General features: G+C 43.1%; 1 protein-coding gene across 2 annotated transcripts in view; it reads right to left on the reverse strand.

The window, feature by feature from the left end:
* Positions 1 to 10807, reverse strand: part of LOC119135503 (glutamate receptor ionotropic, NMDA 2D) — a 44695-nt gene extending 33888 nt beyond the window's left edge. Inside the window, exon 1 of one of the 2 annotated variants that reach the window (XM_037273126.1) lies at positions 10213 to 10797. The gene's annotated coding sequence lies outside the window, so the exon portion shown is untranslated. Of the gene's footprint in view, positions 1 to 10212 lie in introns of both variants that reach the window. The other variant, XM_037273127.1, reaches the window with a different exon arrangement.
* Positions 10808 to 21154: the final 10347 nt, after the last annotated feature.

Here is a 21154-nt window from a genome sequence, read left to right on the forward strand (position 1 = left end):
GGCGCTCAAAACGACGACTACACGAGATATGCGAGGGAGAGATGGAATTGTTGGTGAGCTTAGGAAAGAAGAGAAGAGTGCAGCTGGAGCTCAATGCTCCTCGTGTTAATTGGCCCATACTTCAATCGCAGCCACTGGAGTGTGTTCTGTGTCGCAATAGATCCACTCGCTCTATGTCCTGCACACACGCGCGCATTGACACGAGGGGATCCACACACACGCGCGCACATTGGTGTGGCGCGTGTGTGCAACTCCCCACTTCACGCTTCCCCCTTCCATCCCTCTGCAGCATGTTGAGCTCCACTAGCCGTGTTCTTTGCTCTCCATGTCTTCACTTACACTCCCCCCCCCCCGCCACCCGCTGCTTTTCTTCCCTCTTTGATCCACGCCATGTCAAAGATCTGCTAGGGAGTGATCAGAGCAGCAGCATGCATACAATAAGGCTGGCTGAGATGGCCTCCGATTCAGATCACGGTATGAATTCAAGCCACTTGACAGGGAAAAATGTTACGCGTCATCTTTCTGAACGTGTTCAACAGACCCTTGGCAATGTAACAAAAGCAAATATGACATTTGTGAGAGCAAACTTATTCCCTTACGGTTTTCAGTCGTGTACGCTGACTGAATAACTGCAAAGCGATATGGTCGGAGCGGCGCAAGTTAGCTTAGCATCTAGGATCGTCTAGCCGGTTGAGGGGGGAAAAAAAACAACTGTGCCGGCAGGTGGCAGTTTTCACACTGAGTCAAATTCGATAACATCGCCAACAAGTATCGCTTGTGACGAGTAGAGTAAAGGTAGAGTCCAAATCCAAATTGATAGCGTCTAGCATATATACCGCGCCCGTAAAGCGTTCTGTTATCTTCCTTTCCCTCCATAAAGACGTTATCAAATTTCACAAGTTGTCTATCAAGGCCCTGCCTGCCAGGTGCTTGCAGATACAAATATTCATGAGGGAGGGGGAACTTGCCATGGGCTGATAACTCCATCAGCACTTGATGCTTTCATGAATGTGTGATTTTTTTTTCTTATATGGAGCAGTTAGAGTTGAGCGGGTGGCTGATTTAAAACTCAACTGCGGCTAGTAGACAAAATACAATCTATTGTAATTATACACGCGCCCATTCAGAGGCACTCAAATATTCAGACAGGAGGGCTCATTGCTATTATCCCCTTAAAGGTGGGATTTTCTTTCTTTCTTTCACCCTCTAAAGCAGGGGTGTCAAACTCGTTTTTTTCGCGGGCCGCATTGTAGTCATAGCTGCTTTCGGAGGGCCATTATGACTGTCAACCCAAATAAATGTATGAGCACCTCATATTATATACAGTAAAAATTACAAAACAAACTGACAAATAACTCGTTTTCAAATCAGACGAGTAAAGACTGGTCAAATATTTAAAAAAAAAAAGATATACCGTAATTTTCGGACTATAAGTCGCACCGGAGTATAAGTCGCACCAGCCATAAAATGCCCAAAAATGTGAAAAAAAACATATATAAGTCGCTCCGGAGTATAAGTCGCATTTAGGGGGCAATTTATTCGACATAATTCAACACCAAGAACAGACATGAACGAGCAACAACAGGCTAAACGATACGGTATGCTAACGTGACAAACACAAACTGAGAACGGGCCTGACGTAACATTCAGTTATTTAAAAAAAACTATTACATAAATAACACGTTTATAAAACCATCTGTGTCACTCCAATTCAGTAAATCCATCGATCGTCCTTTGTCAACAATGCCGTGTGCCGCGCCGCAGTTCAAATTATTCCACAGGCCCATACAACGATATATAAACTATATTTTAAATAACTATCACATAAACAACAATATTATCAAACCCTTTGTGTCACTCCAAATCATTAAATCCATCGATCAAATTTCTCGTCCTTTATGTCATCCTGGTGACAGAGGACATGTCCAGAGGATATGGCGCTTTAAAGTGTTAATTACTTTATTTGATTTTTCCTCTCTATTTTTCATGTTTTGAATATGTTCAAGATAAAGATATCAAAGCATGTGAAGTGATCAACTATACTAAAAATAACATGTGAAGTGGTCAACTATACTTGTAAGTAAGTGATGTGTTAATGATCAAGTAAAAATTTGTGAAAAAAAACATATATAAGTCGCTCCTGAGTATAAGTCGCCCCCCCACCCAAACTATGAAAAAAAACGCGATTTATAGTCCGAAAATTACGGTAATTAAAAGTGAAGACAATTTGCAATTCTAGTAATGACACACGAATGTGATGCACAATTTGTCTTCGCGGGCCACATAAAATGATGTGGCAGGCCGTATCTGGCCCCCGGGCCTTGAGTTTGACACATGTGCTCTAAAGAGAGACTGATGTGACAAAACAAAAACTCCAGCAGGTGGGTTCGGTTTGTCCTTTTGGTGTTTAATAACCTTTTTCCAGTACAAACGGGAACAATCACCTTGACATTCCACTCCCGTGTGCCTGCTTGACGTCATTTTATTTTGACATTTCAAGTCCCTTCCATTTCCATGCGGTCACTGGAAACTGATTTTGAGCTTTGAGTCATCTCGGATTTTGAATTCGAGTGTCCATTTTTTGGACTCGTACTAGACTAACTTATGGATTCCCTTTTTATTTGCGCGTCAGATGAGAAAACACATCTACAAATGGTTTACTACTCTCATGAGTGTTCAGACATAAAAATAAGAAAGGTCAGATGGAGAGGCGGCTGTGTGGGGACGTCGTGTCAGGATTTCTCCTGACAGAACACACGGGAGGGTTTCATTCATTCAGAATTGCCGCACTAGTAAATAGCGAGTTACAGTATGTTGCAAAACATTGTGATGTTTGGTGGAGCGTGTGGCAAGCAAAAATCTTTCAATAGCTCACAAAAGGCAAACCAAAACAACTAAACTCTTTCTCAAAGGTTGTGAGAGCCGTGAGTGGTGCAATCATTAACGAGCTGACTAAGCAATTTAATCGGCAGAAATGGCATCGTGTCTGACAAATTGCTTTCGCACTGAAGCATTACGTCGATCCATTTACGCAAATGTATGTGACCTAAAATGTTTTTACTTGTTATTGTCTAAACAAATTCTGATTTGCCATTGTGAGGCGACATAATGCCGCATGGCATATTGGCGGAGCATAAGGGGGGCTCGTGGGGGCACTGCCCACCAAATGCCCAGATAATTAGGTATGTTCAGATTTTTTCAGAATTTCTTTTCCAGATTTGCACCCATCTAAGGAACAAATAATGATTCTTTATCAGCATTTTTTGAAAGATTTGGGGGATTTGTAAAAAAAAAAAAAAAAAAAACTGTACTTTTGCTTGTCGCGTGGCGTTTGGTGGACACTTAATCAGAATCACTTTACGCCACTGACTACACTCCATTTTTTCACAATAACAATAAATGGATTATTTTGCCAGTCCCTCGTACGAGCCACATTGTTGGTCCACTCTGCTTGCGCCAGCGCTTCCATTAATTCTCTCATTGATTGACCAGACACCGGGATCACCTAACCACATCTAAATCAGTCCCTAATTAAAAGAGCACGATGAAAAGTAGCCGACACCGCAAGACCTGTAAGGCGAAACGTGTTTTAACGTAAAAAAAAAAAAAAAACGAGAAAAAAACAGGCTACGCAAACTGGCTATGCATAGTAATGACTTATAATCTGATTTTGGGGATAAATAAGCGGTGCAAAAAACCTGAAGTGATGACTATCGGGATTTTGTGCAAGCTCACGTGCAGGCGCAACCAATCCGTGTCAAGCGCACAAGCAAAATCCAACCAAATTCCGGAGCTAAATGGCAAGTCAGCATCAAATCAGTAGCCGCATAGCAATGTCGAGTTGGAGCGACATTATAGCGCCGCCCGCACGTGAGCTAAAGGTGTTAGAAACACTTTCCTCAGCCTGTCCCATAAAGCCTAATGCATCTGATGGAGAAAAAAAAATGAGACAGCAGAGGTGCGCAGCCAAAGTGTTGATTGTGTTTTGTGGGGACTCGTGTGAGCTGGCGAGAGGTTAGTGAGGGGAATAACTGAAACTGATAGCGCTATGGTAATAAACTGTTAGCGTTATGCTAATAAACCGCCGTGGGGACCGACTAATCGCTATCTGCAGTGAGGAAACCGTAAACATTTTATATTGTCTTTAATTCAAGGCTGCTTGCGCAAACATTTCTTCATGTTTTCCACTTTTGTGAATCTTAAAGCAGAGGTGTAAAAAAAAAAAAGTGATTTGCTGATTTAATCTTTGTCACACTGAGCGTCCAGTGGCGGCAATTCATCTTCCAGTTACTTGCCGTCACCGTTCAATGCAAATCGTATGCACTGACCTGTGTCTCAATTCTCAAAAGCATTTGAGACGGTCAACACAGTGGAACCTCTTGAATTGTGTTTGGCAGGAATACTTGGTCTGGCGTGATGTCACGGGTGATGTCATGCGGGACCTCAGCGTACGCTGCATGACCTCAGTTCAGCAAGAAAAATCGAATTAACTCTGCTTATCTGCAGCAGGACTGAAAGTAACTCCCTAATTAAAAAAAAAAAGGTAAAATTATTTAAAGTTAGCCAACACTTTGAAGCTGTAAAAACAAACAAAGAATCAATAAAACAAAAAAAGAATCAATTGCCACTTGTCAATAAGAAGCATCCCAAACTTGCATTGTTTGTATAAATGAGAAGCTCAAGAAGATCCGAATCACCTTTGAAAAGACCAAATAAGCTTTTCATTTGGGCAAAAACCAAAGAATAACAGAACTGGAACCAACTCACGAGTCAGACTACCTGCATTGAAAGCTCATTGTAGCTCATTCCTCATTGCCAACAACCAGCAGGCGTGTTAGCAGAACCTGCTGCTATTAACAATTTCACTCAAACAAATGTAAGAAACATCAAGCGGTCTTCATTTGTTGTCATTCAAGTTGCATCCACTCACAGAGAGTAAAAGCGGCACGGGCTCCACCTGCGCTGGCAGGAATTTGCCATTTCGCCTGGAAAGCTATTTTTAAACTATAAGGAAATAAGGCAACTTTGCACCGGGTTCATCCGGTACAGTCACTTCGGCGGAAAAGCTGAGTGGGAACGCCGCCCTCGGATTCATTTTCGACACCGAGGTTCCCGGGAGTCTTGACACCAGGGGCCCCCCGGTTGACACGGGCTGACGTACTTTAATAAATGCCCCCACCCTGACCCCCACCAACCCTTCCCCGTTTCCTCTTTTTAATCAGCACTTACACTGTCGTTTCCGGACGCATCAATCACAGTGACGGACTGCCCCACGCTGCTGCAAAAACGCCGCGAGATGCTAAACATGCCTGCGTGTTTCTACACCTTTGCTCTGCCAGTGTGTGTGCATGTGTGTGCGTGTGTGTGTCACTCTGTCTCCCTGCCAGCCTGCCCTCATCCTCCTCCTCCTCTCTGTCTGTCTGTCTCCACCTCCACCTGCTCATGACATGACTCCCTGTCATTCTTTAAACGTTTGAACGAGTTTTGGCTGAGCTTTTCGTCCGGTGCCGTCGTGAGCCCGAGGCTGGGAAAAAAAAGGAGGACTAACCCTAGGGAGCCCCCTTTTTTGGTATCGTAATAACGATCAGATAATCACCATCTGGATTTGGCATCACAACATGTCCCACCTGTAGATTTGAATCGGCAAATCGCTTCGCAAATGTAATCTTGCAACGTACTGACTCAGTTGAGTCTGAGCCATTTGGATTCACACTTCGAAACCCACCCGCCTTCAAATGCTACTGACACAATAAACAACGTTTGGAACGTAATGAATACATTTGGAATTAGTGTTGTGCATTGTAGCAAAACAGATTAGAATGATCAGAACTGCCAAAAATAATTCTGTTCTGAAATTTTCTGCTATGATGTCATTCCAAAACTTTTCTCAACATTAATGTAAGATTTGAGAGGGGACGGAGAAATAAACAGAAATAATGTGGATGGCGCTGACTCTTGGTCAAAAAGAGTTTGGATGTGATTGGTTAATTCTGAACATAAAAGAGTTTCCATATCATCTCACATGATTATTTCCACTTCCCTCTCTTTCATTAATGGCGGAAAGAGATTTGAAAGGATTCATCTAGGTCTCATTTCCTCAAGTCACAAAAACCTGGCATGTGAACTAATTTTGAGATCCACTTTTGTGACACTCCTTCATATTGTCGTCCACGAGCTACAAATGTTCATCGGTGGCATCTCAAAGAGGAGAAGCTAATAAAGAAGCAAACGCGATGAGAAATTTGCAGCGCAATTAATATTTTAACAGAAAATTGAGGAGCAAACCAAGAAGATGGCCTTAGGAAGCACACTTATGAATTTAGTTGGGATGGCGAGAGGGATGGGTGATGGTGATGAAGGTTGAGATGCCGTCATGGAGGATGGCCTGGAGATGCCGCTGAGCTGGAGAATGATGATGGCCAACGCTGAGTGGAAAGAAAAACAGAGAAGAGAGAGTTCATTCCAAAATGGAATCACACTCAAGATTGTTTTGCCACGTTAATGTTGCCGTCACGCGACAGCTGCTACTTTGATGCTAACTTTGCTGATCTTGCACACACATTGCGGCGGCTTCTAACTGTACATGTTTTCATTCACGTGAGTTTGCTCCATTACGACTAATTAACTTGGCTCGCGAAGAAGAAAAATCAATCGAAGCAATGGGGCTTGAAGAAGGAAGCAAACTACGAGGACCCGGCGGGCTATGACGTACATATAGGAACCAATTCACTTGATTAGCCATTGTGATGGTTATTAATACTCTGCAACTTTACTGGTTTGGATCAGTAAACAAAGACTGGTGTCATATATATATTGTTTTTTCTTTTTGTGGTCGTAAATATAAATTTAATTGTTTGTATAAGTTGCTGCCAGCCTCTGAGTCACTCCATCACACACGGTGACAAAGAACGCTAGCTAGGCAGCCTGAGCTTAGCCATAGCTAGCTTAGCGGTAGAACACTGCTCGTCCACGGAAACAAGGATTTACACCCAAAAGGCAAAAATGCCGCGAGCTGGCTGAAATGACCAGTTTGCTTCATAGTACTTCATGGTGCTGGATGGGCTCACACACAAACCGGAAAAGACAGATGGTTAAATAAACTTGTCAAGCACTGCAAATATAATCAAATGAAAATAATTACGCCATCGCCGAATGGGACAAGTGAGGAAACTGGGAAACACCGCCCAATTGCTAACATATTATTTTAGAGCAGGAGCTTAGCATTGTCAGCAAATCAAAGGATCATCATAATAAAACACGACATCATATTATTAAACCGCTTGCCATAAACGCAAGCCACCATCTTTTTCAAGTGTCATTCTTTTTAGTCCTAAAAAAATAATCGTTGCTATAATCGTGGTCGGGGGATTGACCTGAGGTTTGTAATAATAATAAAAAAATGGCGTTTGGCATCTGTGGCGCGTTTGCTCCATTTTAGCCAATCCAACTGAAGCGTTAGCAAGCGATAGCAGGCCCGTTTCATGTCCTGATAAGATCTGCGATGGCTGTCAAACAGTGCTTCGCAACAAAGTGAATATGTAACCGCTTCATCAACGCAACTGAGACGAACACTTGAATTGGGGGCGGGGCTCTATCTGTTGTACCGTAATCGCACAAAAGCAGCAAGCTCTGATCTCGTTAAAGGCTAATTGATGTTGTATGCTAATGAGCTTTACCTTAATGGGGGTGTTATAAAGATCACCCTTTGTGGGGAGAAGTTACATCACACAGATGACGGATGGGGGGTCGGGGTTGGGGGAGCACAGGAAGTCAGCAGTTACAGGATGATGATGGAAGGGGACGGAAAGAATTGAGGCAGATGGAAACAGGTGGATGGGATGAGAAAAGGAAAGGAATGTGCAATGTGGGGAAGGGGGGTGCCTTAGCTTGGAGGCTTTTTCTGCAAAAATCAATGAATCAATGAAAGAGGGGCTGATGAAGCAAATGGGCTTGGAAGAAAACAAATACATCCAAATGTTGATTCTGTTTCGCTTTACGGAACATGAACGAAAGAAAGAAATAATAGCAAGAGCAAATAATAAAAAGATAGTAATAATAACAATAATTAGGGCTGCTGTTTTTTTACGATTATACCAATTTTGTAATTGTGGAGTGTGCTAATGGTAATTATAATTGACTTTCGATTAATTGCACACCCCTGATGGTAATTTTAAAGCACAGGTGCCAAACTCATTTTTGTCACGCTGCAGTTTTGGTGAGGGCCATTGGGATTGTCAATCCGTATAAATGATGGCTTCAGATGATCACATAAATCCACAGGTTCCTCATTGAAATCGTTTCGAAAAGCCTTCAACAAAAGTATCCTAAATAGTTGTCAGTTCTATTTTTTCTGCCTCCACTAACAGTTTATTTAGCATCTGCGCTGTCATTTGGTCATGCCAAGGAAGCAGCAAAAGTATAACGTAACATTGTGATAACGTAAAGGCTAACTTCAAAATAAAAAACTTACCAGATAAATTGAGACCTCATTAGGCTTTCAATTTTGATTTTGGCTCGCATGGTGGCGTGACGGCTAGCTTGACTTGTCATTTTCGACATTTCGGTTGGCCTTGTCACTTGGGCGTTAGCAGCTAGCTGCTAACAAGAGTGTTAGCGTTGATGCCTGGCGATGTGTGTGAAACATGAGGTACATTCCAATGCAGTTGGACATTTCAAACTCGAAGAGAAAAAATATATTTCTTACCTATCATTTATGAAATATTTATTAATCAACTTCATGATCTGCTGTTACCCAGTGGCTAATTTACCTTCCAACAGTCAAATGAGGGAAGTGCTTAAAACACTGCACAGTACGACCACTTTTTCCGACATTATGATCCTCGTAACTACTCAACTTTCCTCGTTATGGCCCTCATCGTGAATTCCCGCCAGGCTCCCTCTGTCGCGCTGCCATTACAAATCTCTCCCCCAGACTCCCCCATGCCTTCCCTTCATCTCCCAGTGTCCACACCTGCAGCCTCCCCCATCACATCTGCCATGCAAGGCTTCCACAACACATGTTGGTTTGTCTCTCCGGCTAACTATAATGTGGACGGACGGCGTGGTCGTGTGAGCTGAGGTAGCCCCGCAGCCAAAGCGCCACTTTGCGGCACACTGCTGCAGTGGCGCGCCTGCGTGCGGATCACGAGCGCGCTCGGTCACCTGTGGGTGCAAAGGAGCTGATTGAAATGGATATCAGCTCGTTGGCAAACCACCGAGGGGTGGGCCACAACACGCAAACCACACATTCCTTCCGGTGGAGGCAATTACACGGGCTCCTATTTGCTCTCCCAATTACTGCAGCAAATGTGAACAACAAAATAATTAATAATAAAACAACTCTCAGGGTGCTTCCTTGCGGTCAGCGAGTAGAACTTTAGCCTCGGTGGTCTCAGTAGACCTCGCAGGCCACAACAGCGGCTCATGCTGATGATGCCGATGATGGCGGTGGTTTGTTATTCACCTCAAGTGACGTACCGCAAGGCGGAAACAAAAGTTGCCGTGTGTGATCCCAACTCCGAACGCAGCGCCAGAACCAAACCCCCCAAAACGAGCTGCCGCATCTGCCTGACCTGAGAGCCAGAGTGTTTGGAGTCCCATTCCTCGGTGGCAAAACTGCCACGGCGGTGTTTCGCCAACCCTCACGCCCAAATATCCCGGCAACATCATGGGGACGAAGCGGGCAATGATGCGGCACACACACGCGCGCACACACACATTACACACGCACACACAAACGGTGAGCTGCGTGCAGGCAGGGAGAAAATGAGCATCGGCCGATATCATCGTGCATCTGCAGCGGTGCGGCGGCGCGCCGCTCTTGTAAGACTTAACAACAAAGCGAAAACTCACTAGAATGAAATTCCTTGCAGACAAATCCCTCTCATCTCGCACCCCCACCCCCTCCCCTCGACCCCCTCCGCAAAAGATTTTTGTAGTCATGACTCGACGGAATGCCGGCGTGCGTGCCTGCGTGCGTGAGGTGCAACATGCGGCTGGTGAGTTTGCAGGCGCACCAATGACAGAAGGGTCAAAGCTCCGGTGCGCCAGCCGCTTGCACCTCAGCACCCCCCGGCCACCCAACATGCCGACAGCCGCCCCCCCTCCCACGCGCCGTCCACGTCCTCCCCGGTGTCAACGAGACTCCTTCTTTCCCGAGCGTCAGGCAATTAATCGGATCTATGCGAAGATGAGGAAAAGAAATGCACTTACTGTTTTTCACCAGCCTTTCCCCCCTCTTTCCCTGCGTCCCTCCATCCTTTTTCACATCCTTCCGTTTTGAGGTATCCGTTTTTGCGTGCGTGAGTGTGTGTGTGTGAGCGCGCGCGTGTGTCCCCCCCCCCCGGGCTCCTCACACACACTCACTCACACACACACATTCTCACACACGCACGCACACGCAGAGAGACGCCGGGAAAATATCTCTCAAAACATACATATATGTTCGACATGTATCCACCGATCTCTCTCCCCCTCTCTCTCTCTCTCCCTCTCTCTCTCTCGTCCTCCCTCTTTCGTTCTCTCCCTCTCTCTCTCTCGCTCCCCCCCCACTCTCACACACTCTCTCTCTCCCTCTTTGCCTGTTCTTTGGTTAAAATTCAGTATATGCGCCCCGTCGCCTAGCAACCGTCAACCTCTCTCTCTCTCCCTCTTTCTCCCCCCTCCCTCCATCACTGGCGACACGTGTTGAATGCTAAACTTAGCGGAGCGGAATAAAATTAATAAAGGGATGGAGGCTCTATCCAAGCACCCCCACCAGCAGCACGCCCCCCTTCCTCTTTCACTGCCTCTCCTCTCCCGCTCTTTCGCTCTTGCTCGTATCATAATGCAATATAAATATTTACTAGAACCACTCAGCCTTCTTATTGTGCCCCCCCCCCCTCCCTCCTCCTCCACTGAGCTCTTCTGCATTAACCCCTCCCACTCTGCCTCCTCCTTCCTCATCCATTCATCCTTATCACCCTGTTCTGCTTCCCCAAGCAAAAGCGAGGCACAGCACTAAACTGTGTGGCTCCACAAGCGGGTAGCACTGTGTATGGTGGATATTAAAAGTCTACACACCCCTGTTCAAAATTTCTGGGCTGTATAAAATGAGACCAAGAGGAATCATTTTAAAAAAATGTTCTAGTATTAATTTGCCTGATAAACTGCATAAGTAAAAATAAAACAGCAGAAAAAATTAATATAATTGCATAAGTATACACACCCTCAAACACTGAGTCGATTTCTAGTAGGCTTCAAACATTCATGCTCTCAATATTTTAGGAACTGTTTTCTCCTAATACTGGATCTTGTAAAATTATGGCATTACCCTTGTAAAACGTCAACGTTTTTCTCTCGTTATTGCCACTTTTGAAAATTAGGACTGCATTTACTTGGAATATTGGATATTGTTTTTCTCATTAAAAACATTCACTTTTTCTTGTAAAACTGCAACTTTGATCTTGCAATATTCTTTGTACTCATAAACGGAAAGGTTTATTCTCTTGTAAAAGTGCATCTTTTGTTCATTTATTTTTTGGGGTAATAGTATTGGGACTCGTAATATATGTGTTTGGGAAATATATCCCAAAGCACAATTGCATTGTCTTTCACTTTACACTGCTTTCATTCTTTTAATATTATGTTTAATATTTACCTAATATCGTAATTTATAAAAGTTCAGCATCATTGCCTTGGAAAATGAAGACTTGCGTTCATTCTTTTAATATTACATCAACATCCTGCTCTCCACACCTTTTTTGAATTTGTCTACACTGTTTGTACTATGTGTTCTCTGCATCCATTGCAGCCTGGTCATCCTGGATAAGGGACCTTCCCATCTGTGGTCTCTTCTCAAGGTTTCTCATTTCCCCGAGCTGGAGTTTTGAGTTTTTCCTTGCCCTCTTGGGAGTTTAAGATCAGGGGATGTTTGAGAATATTTGCCATTTTTCACATGTCCTGAGTGTTGTTCGTCACCTAAATGTTGAACAGAGGGTGTGATTTACCGAAGTCAAATTCCTTGTTTGGCACGCTCAAACATGGCGAATAAAAACTCTTGAATCTTGAATTAGGTTTAATATTAACTTAATATCATAATTTATAAAACTTCAACATTATTGCCTAGGAAAATTAAGACTTGCTAATAATAATCATAATAATTATGTATTCAACTCTCAGGGTCTTGTTATTTCTTTCTGCTCAAATCAAATGTTTTGTAGTGTTTGTGCACATACAAAAATGAATCTTGATGAGATGGTGAACAGTCAGTCTAAATGCTCGTTCAGTATTTGACAATCTTTATATTTATTAGTTTTTTGGTTTTTACGTAATATTTTGACTGACATATTTACAAAACCAGAATGTTATAAAATACAGTAATAACATATAGGCATAGAATACACAAATCAATAAACAAAATCCATCATAAAATTCAATACACTTTTGAATATATAGTCCTTACAGTATACTCAAACTGTACTTTTAAATATACTTTTTACCCATGAAATTCCACCTATAATTTTTTAATTTATCCAATTTCTGCTTTGTTTTCACAATGCACAAGATATAACCCTCCCACCAAAAATATATTTCCATATTCAGTATCGTCTTTCCAGGGTGGAGCACTGATTAGCACATCTGCCTCACAGTTCAGAGGTTACAGGTTCAATTCCACCTCCGGCCCTTCCTGTATTGAGTTTGCATGTTCTCCCTGTGCCTGCGTGGGTTTTTCCCGGGAACTCCAGTTTCCTCACACATCCCATAGGCTAGGCTCCAGCAAGCTCGCGACCCCCATGGGGACAAAGCGGTACAGAAGATGGAAAGATGGAGTCGTCTTTCTCCAGTAAACGCAGGCAGGGAGTGATTCTTCGCTATGCTTTGCAGCAGGCATCGCCACTTCTTCAAATCAAAATTGCATTATTTATATGCTCCATTGCGGTGAAGTAATTGAGCGAAATCATAACAACAATGAATAAAACATACAGAAGCGAGTATGTCTTCCATCGCCCGCCCACAGTGCCAAGCGGTCTGTTGTTCACCGCTGAGTCAAAGCGTAACCGTCGGTTGAAAGTGGCAGACGGACGGTCATCCGAGTCGTGTCGCAAACACGCCTTCATGTCGCACTTGATTTGTAACTTTGCTTATGGCAAGGACACCTCGTCCCACCGCAAATGGGAATGATGAGCAAATGTCTAGGAAAGTTGCGAAGGAAGACGACCTCACCTTGTACTGACTCACCGTCCTTCTCACCGTGGTCGTCGGTTCGCGTTAGTCAACTCAAATGAAGTCCATTTCATTTATACGCTGACCATTCACCAAAGAAATATTTTAAGGCACTTTCGACATTGATCAGATCATTTATAATACTTGACACATAATTCTAATACAATACAGTGATCCCTCGCTACTTCGCGTTTCGTTTATCGCGGCTTCACTACATCGCGGATTTTTTTTCCAAATTAAAAAAACATTTAAAAGTCAAAATAAAATGTCTAAATTGAGGACAATGTAGTATTGCTCCAAATGTTCGTTTACATTCCTTTAGAAGTCCGTTTTCGCGTGTTAGCACGATCGTGAATTGGCATCTTTCCGCTAACTCGTTAGCCTGCCCAGTACTTCTTGTTGGTGACCGTACTTTGCGGATTTCACTTATCGCGGGTGGTTTTTGGATCCGCGATAAACGAGCGATTACTGCACATAGCAAATGGATTATCTAGTGGCAAAAAGTGAAACTACAAGACGTTTCCCAAGTGGGTTAATTACACATCGTGACACATGGCATGCGATATGATTCAAGTTTCAAGTGGATCAGTCCGATTCAATGCGCTCAAATCAAAACTGTTTTTCCAATTCAAATCAGTTTACAGCCCTAATATATACTATGTACGAAGGGAAAACAACGGAGCCCTACACGAGCAGCCACTTGAATTGTAAGTGAAGGAATAAACTTCCAAGAAACCTTGAAGAGAAAGAACCCAGCCTGCGTCTCGGCCGGTTGATTTAAGATGGAGACAGCACAGAGGGAAAGAGCAGCGGTAAAAAAAAAATAGAGGTGAAAAAAAGCATGCTGTTGCTCTCAACATCTTGCTAAGAAAAGAAATAGCATTCCAGTTGATTAATTAATTGATTAAATGCTTTTTTTTCTCTCCGTGATGGAATGTGGATGAAGTCTGTGCGCTGACACACAATTCAGAATATAAATGGCCGCTTGTGACTCTGCTGTTCCAGGCACTTTTAGCACACTGCCCATATGGCGCTAAGGGTTAGCACGTGGGCTAATCAAGCTGATTGGGCTCCAGATGGCATGGAAAGACACGCACCGTGTGTTCTCGGACCACACAGCCCGTGATAAGGGACCTGCTTTGGTGATATGTCCGCTGTCACTTAATAGGCCCAATAGACATCAGGCGCCCCAACTTTGTTACGACGACAAGGTGAAATGGCGACGGTACTTTGCATATTTCGCTTGTTATCAGTTTGGCGCACGCATTCGTCTTCATTTGCATTCGTCATCATCACACTTGCCCTCTTTTAATGTCTTCTGCCACCTCCTCTTTGCCTTGGGCTCACGGAGATATTGGAAAGGCAACCAAAGGCTTCGTGGAGCATGTGATGACGGTATGCGTCGTCACTGTTTTTTATGCCAGTGTGTGTGTGTGTTGGTCACAAAGCAATCCACCCTCTGGGTTCCTTTTTTCTATTATTATTATTTTTTTTTTTTTACACGCTGCGCTGTTTTCCCGTTCTGGTTAATAAATGGCTCGGTATGTGTGACTGAGACACATTTTGCCGGTGCCTGTTTGCCTCCTGCCAATTGTGCTCATTTTAGTGTCTAGCTGTGCGTCGTTTGCGCTCGTACGAGTTGAGAATGTTGGTGTTTGGTCTAATCTGATGCGACTGGACTCCCCTATCTCTATTTACGCATCTGTTTAGCTCTGAGCAAACAACCAAACAGTAAGTCTCGCTCTGTCTCTATCTCTCTATCACTCTCACAAACATACTCAACCCCTAAAAAAATAAAAATAAATATACACAGTGTGCACACAGAGGCACGCACTTAACATTCGAGGCTGGACACCGTTGTCCTTCTCTATTCTGAGCAGATAAAATTTGGACCAAGGAGGTTTTATTATGGCTTACAGTGAACTCCTGCTTATCGCCCATGATGTGTTCCAGACCTACCCAGAGTAAGTAAAAATCGGCACTACAAAGAGACAATTTAAAAAACTTTTTTTAAATAAACTTTTTAAACACAAAATAACAATATGCACAAAACATTGTTGTGGTTTAAAGGTCTTTTCACACTGCACTTAATACAGCGCAGTGCACCACAAATGGAGGAAAACGTTGTGGTGTCCCAGAGATTAAAATTCTCAACTGCATTCAAAATCCTCAACATAAAGTAAAAATCAGACATAGACAGTTAAATTAATAACGATAAAACGCCATATTGCCAAGTCGCAGCCTTTTTCACATCAAAAGTGGAGAGAAAAGTTACCAGGCTACTTCCTACTGGGTCGCTTCGCTTAGCAACCAGCAAATACGGGCAATCTTGCACTAGGAAGGCTTATACCTAAAAATACAATGCAATCCAACACGCTGAAAATACAAGACAAAATAAGTGAAAATGGTCCAAAAGTGTCCAAAGATAGGCATTATTTAGTGTTAAAAATGAAGTGAGCTACTGTACAAGAACAAGCCTGCCGTCGGTTGATGAAGCTATTACAGTGTACGTAATATTTCCCCCTTGATTACCGTTGTGACCCACATCCTGCTGTACAGCAGCGGAACTCACAACACACACCACACAAATGCAATTCCTGAAAGTTGCGCATTTTAATTATGGAACTCCTTGTGCCCTCATTTACTGCGCTGCCATGATAATAAGCAATAAATTCATTTTATTTTAGAACATGATATTTGTATTGCATTTGACTGTGTATTGGATTACATTTTTATTAAAAAAAGAAAAGAAGCCAGGATAGTAATCAACACATTTCTCACAATGCCTGCTCACAATATTGTGATTTGTATCAAAAAGGTGTGTTTGTGAAAAGAAGAGAAAATGCTACACTTTGAGCTCCTGCTAGCTCAATGCTAACACATAATGGGAAACTGGGTTAGCGGGCCACCAAATAGAATCTGTTTGGTTGTATTATAATTGATGGCATATTTGATTTTTTTTTTATGTGTTAATTTAAAATAATGATTTTCAGTAGTTATGTGACGCAGATGAACAGCTCTTTCATGGCAGTAAACTCCCGGAAACGCTCAAAGAATTTACACGTGTTTTTCAAAACCAATCTGCAAACTTTGCGTCCTGCTAGCTTAATACTAACACATAAGCGTAAACTGGGTCACCGGGCTAACAAATAGTTTCTGTTTGGCTGTGTTATAATTGATGGCATATTATATTTTTAATGTGTTTGTGTAAAATATTGATTTTCAGCACGTAATTTGATTTTTTGATTTTGACGCTATAAACCCTAACCCAACCCTAACCTTAAATTGACACCCAAACTTTAATTTGAAACCCTACTTCGAAACCTTAACCTTATCTTAAAAAGCTGACTTAATTTTGAAATCATACTACAACACTTGACCAAGTACCCTAACAATAACCCCTATCCCCAAACTCTAACCCGAGCCCTAACCACCTGACCCAAACCCAAGCATCACACCCCGAACCTAACCCTAGCCCTAACCCTAGGCCTAACCCTACCCCTAACCTTTGCCCTAGCCTTAGCCCTAACCCTGAGCCTAACCCTTGATATTGTAACAATATATTTACTCTTATTTATTTATTTATTTAAGAAATAAGAATGTTTCTGAAAGTCAGTTTGACCTGCTGTTTTCAATAAAGTGTCTAAAAATACAATAAAGGTTCATAAAAGTATTTTGTGGATATTGTAACAATATATTTTCTCGACATCGCAGGTCTTCACCTATAGCGGGTGGTCTTGGAACCATTCATCCGCGGTATACGAGGGATTACTGTAATTATGTGACACGATGAACAGATTTTTCATTGCAGTAAAGATCCGGAAAAGTTTTAAAAACTGATCTTCCCAGTCGTATTGAATTAGTTGTGAAGAAGGCGTATGGAAAGTGATGCAGTGTAGCATTTTTTTCCAAGCGTCTCTTAATTCCTCCACCTAACACTTTATTAGCGCATTTACTTTGAATTGACTTGCTGAGTTGATCTCATTCACACTCCCTCTCTTGCACGCTCACACACTGGGCAGAAAGTGAGAAAGAGCGGCAATTGAATTTTCTTTCAATCGCAGAGTGAAATAGATGAGGGAGGAAAAAAATGAAGGGGAAAAAAAAGTCAAGCCACAGTGCCGGGCTCTCTGCCGCACCCGCTCACAACGTGGCTTTAATCCATTCCTCTTACCGTCCATCTCACACACACACACGCACGCACACACACACACACACACACACACACACACACACACACACACACACACACACACACACACACACACACACACACACACACACACACACACACACACACACACACACACACACACACACACACACACACACACACACACACACACGCGTGCGTACTTCTCCAAATCCCTTTCACTCCATTCTTGGAATAGATTATTGCATTTTCTTTTTGGTCCACGGCGTTTCTATTCGACTGTGGCGCGCCTCGGCTTGCGTCCCGACGAAGAGGCCTCCCGAGTGCGTTGGGTTCGCGCCCTCTGATAATCACACCCCTCTGTAGAACTTCCCACATTTCTCCCATCGCACGTACAACGATAGAAGCTCCACGATGGATTCTTGTTTTGTTTTCCTCTGGGATAAAACAGGATTTCCTCCATCCTCTGTGGCACTTTTCAAATTAATGATGACATTTAAGAACACTGAGCAATTTCAAATAACATCTATAATTCATCCGGGAGCACGTGTAAGCGTAATGTACGGAATTCTTCCCCTATCACCGAGCCTCATGAATATGTAGGAGAATGAATTATTCTTTTTTATTTAATTGGATGAGTGACTCTAAGGGCTTGATTAGCTGGGTAAAAAAAAAAAGCCTCGATGGGTGATTGCTCGGTGTGTTGTATTTGCGATCCGTTGGCGGGGATCAAAACGCTGTCTGGATCCGGTAACGAGTGTAAGCGCGGTCGCACCTCGTTGTGCTGGCTGCCGCGCTTCTCGGGGGGAAACACTTTGACGACAGGAGACTGGGATTAGATGAGGATAAATGAGCGCTCTGTTTCATCTCCACCGTCGGGAGGGGGATTCGATTGTAACAAGACAGAAACAATAAATAAATAAATAAAAGAACTCACACATGGGTTCACATGAAGGGGGGGGGGGGGGGGGGCTCACGGTTCCCCCGTGGCAGGCGGCCCTCCGGTGGTATCAATTACGGAACCGATCCGATCGATGTCTTAGCAACGGCTTGATACGCAACTACAAGGCGATTACAGCTAATCTCACATTTTACCACAGAGGATGCAAGCATGCATTTGAAGACCCCCGATGCCCCCCCACACCCTCTTTTACTCCTTACACAAAACATACATCAAAACACGCTGAGACGTTAACACAACACGAAGCTTCTCCTTTAGTCTTTCTGCCTTTTGTGCTTTCAGTCACTTGTATAATAGCGAACAGTGTGTTTTTTTTCCTACTTCTCTCGCTGTTACTCTTATCTCTTCTTGCCGGGGTGACCTCAATACGATGACTGGCCCAAAAGTGAGATCACAGACAACCAGCTTGTCTTAAAAGTCAACTCATTGTTCCAAATCATCTAGACGACTGTCCAGAAGTTGAATCTCAGAACTCGGGTTATTTTCACACATCATAGTTATCGTTGCCCTTTTAAAATGGTGAAACTACACACAGGTCCGGTTAAATTCTCCCCTAAGGCACCAGCAGGCCATCTTGGGTCGCCACTCACAACGCAAGCTTAACTTGAATAATTGTGTTTTTTTCCCCCACTTAAATTTTTGTCTCTATGACGAAAATGACACCAAGTGTGTATCGACATGCATATACATGAATATAATGTGTTTTATTGAGGGTAGAAAGTAAGAAGCGAAAATGACGTCTAGTTGATGTTGGTCACAATTAACGTGTACGAGAGAACTGAACTCTTTCAAAGTTTTGACCCTTAACGCAAATATTGACTGCATGAATACGTAGTCAGTGAGTGGACCTTGCACGATCAGCACAAAAGTCAGGTACAAATATCAACCAGCACGATGACAACCATCACTTGCACTCTTTCCTCCCAAACTGCTGAATCCATCATATCGACTTGACTCAGAGACCTTCACCTTTTCCCCGAGACAAAAAAGCTGCAGTGTGTCTACTTCATTGCCCCCCCCTCGCTCTTATCCCGCCATGTGCGGGCGGGGTCTGTCATTCGCATGCTCGGACGGGATACGGTGAAACCTTTGACCTTGGCTTCCGAACAGATTGGAAAGCCGGTAATGCGGCGATGGCAGCCAGCCCAGCCGTTAATGATCTGTTTTCTCTCTCTTTCAACTTAATACTGATCAGCATTTCTCACCGCCATCGCCGAGGTGACACAATGCATGTGCACAATCACGACAGGAAACATACAGTAGAGGTCAAAAAGTGCCAAGCTAGTCTTTAAGTGCGCTCATTCATTTTTCATCGGGAGGCGTGGTGAAAAGGTCAAGCACCATGATGAAGTCCTTCCCAATCTCATCAAGTCCGCTTAGTTGTCGGGCAGAAGCAGATGCAAAAGGACAGCGCTCGCCACAAGACGTTAATGAAAGGCTTCGCTCAGGACGGAGAAGTACAACATCGGGAAGCTTGCAGGAGGAAGGAAGTCATTAAACCATCTATTAGTGAGATTTGATCGGAGCTATCTGTCTTATTTAAATCTCAACTCACATTGAGTGTGCTTACACGAAATGGTCGAAGAAAAATGGATTAGAGGCCCTTTATCAGACAAGGAAGCATATTTGCTAACTTGTGGGAACTTGACATGACAACGCATCCAAAAAAAAAGAACGTTTTAGAAAAAGTCTCAAATTTAACTACTTCACTGATTGTAATGTCCGATCATCAACAAGCCGATTCTGTCGGTATATGAGCTTGATGCTAATTAGTTTAGCAAGGTTAGCATCCATTTGTTAAACAGATTGTTGACAAACACTGCGTGGCCCGACATACAATTACCAAGGAAAATGAAGTCTTGATTATATAAGACATTAATTATGTTGACTTGGACCGTTAAAGATTAATGTGACGCACTACGGCTAAATGAAGACGTGTTGCCCTGTTGTCGTGTTCCTTGTAAGGGTGAATGCGCCCCCGTTTTCGCGGCATCTGGTCGTTCTGCCCTTATTGGTTGGCAACAATGTTTGTGTTACTACACAACATATGCGGGTGGGGGCTAATGTGTTTTGCATAATTAGCAAAGGAACACTAGAAATATGCCACAGTGGTTAACATAAAAGACACAGAGTTGGTTCAAATTCCGATGGGAAATAAAGGATACAGTGATCCTTCGCGACTTCGCTTGTCGCGGCTTCTCTACATCGCGGATTTGTTTTCCAAATTAAAAAATATTTAAAAGTCAAAATAAAACTTCTAAATTGAGGAAACGTGTCTAACCTTTAGGACAATGTAGTATTGCTCCAAATGTTCGTTTACATTCCTTTAGAAGTCCGTTTTCACGTTTTAGCACGATCGCGAATTAGCATCTTTCCGCTAACTCGTTAGCCTGCCCAGTACGTCATGTTAGGGACCGTACTTCGCGAATTTCACTTATCGCGGGTGGTTTTTGGAACCAATTATCCGCGATAAACGAGGGATTACTGTATAAGGAAGACGTAGAAAACTTTGTAGTGTGTTCTGTCGCACGTGTGTTCTGAAATGTGAATGTAAATTCTGACATCAGCATTTTATTTGAAAATTTGTTGTCTGTAAGGTACACTTGAGTGACAAATCATTAGCTACAAAAGCCGCAAAAACACGTCGTTAAAAAAGACAATGATCATTTTTAACTGGCACTGTCAGACATGAAATTGATTCTTAAAATGGATATTATGATGAGTATCCATTAATCAATGAAGAATCAAATCTATTATTGACTCCATTTTTGCAGGATCACTCATCTGAGAACTTTCGTTCCGTCCCACCGTTTGTGTCATCCCTCCGTTCCAAACAA

The sequence above is a fragment of the Syngnathus acus genome, chromosome 16 (assembly GCF_901709675.1).
Source record: "Syngnathus acus chromosome 16, fSynAcu1.2, whole genome shotgun sequence".
Lineage (NCBI taxonomy): Eukaryota > Metazoa > Chordata > Actinopteri > Syngnathiformes > Syngnathidae > Syngnathus > Syngnathus acus.